Raw genomic sequence first — 998 nt, 5'->3', positions numbered from 1 at the left:
GTTGCTCTTGCATTTAATCAGATCAATGTAGTTTGAGACTTGTGTAATCTTCATTGGTGTTAAGTGTGTGTGTGTGTGCGTGTTCTTTTCTGCGTCTCTACATCTATGACTGATTTCTGAATCGTTGAGTTGAATTTTAATAGTTCTTTGGATACAGTGATGGCCTAGCTTAACCACAAGATTATTTTACCCAACACTGGAACCCAATGAAATATTCAGTTTCACAATATTGTCCTTGAATTCTATCATTTCAGTAATGACTGAGAGCTAAGAGGGGCAGGGAGCTTGACTGCTGACAGTGGCTTGATCTTGGGCCCAACCCAGCCCTGGTGACTCAACACACACTGCTCGTTTTTGCAGCTAAATAGAAAACCTGAACGTTCAGTCTTCAAATTTAAAAATTGGTTGAAGGAAAATATTTTCAGCTGAAATCATAATAATCCATATTGGCCCATTGTGAAGGTTCTAAAGGAAGGAATTAGGTAGAATTAGAAGCAGATTGGTCAAAGTTTGACCTTGATGTTTAGTGTTGCTCAGTCGAGTTGATTGATGTCTGTTATTTGTAAAGCACCTGAGTGTGCACTGAGTCTCAAATAAGAACTCAGTTTTCCCTTCCATTGTAGACACACAGACATCCCCAGTGGAGCAAAGCCCGAAACTTTGCATCTAGCTTTTAGATGTCAGTGACAGCCTACAGTTCAATCACTAGGGTGGCTCCAGCTGGCAGATTCATTAGCACGCCAGGCGAAATGCTTTGTGGCATTTTGTCTGCCTTTATGTTCTGAGTTCAAATTTCACCGAGGCCGACTTTGCCTTTCACACCTTCAGGGTCAATAAAATAAGTACCAGTTGGGTCAGTGCAATCGACTAACCTCATGATCATCATCGTTTGACATCCGTTTTCCATGCTGGCATGGATTGGACGGTTTGACTGAGGACTGGCAAGCCAGGGGGCCACACCAGGCTCCAATCTGATCTGGCAAGTCTTCTACAGCTGG

This window comes from Octopus bimaculoides, chromosome 6, assembly GCF_001194135.2.
Source record: "Octopus bimaculoides isolate UCB-OBI-ISO-001 chromosome 6, ASM119413v2, whole genome shotgun sequence".
Lineage (NCBI taxonomy): Eukaryota > Metazoa > Mollusca > Cephalopoda > Octopoda > Octopodidae > Octopus > Octopus bimaculoides.
This window is presented reverse-complemented; position numbering follows the sequence as displayed.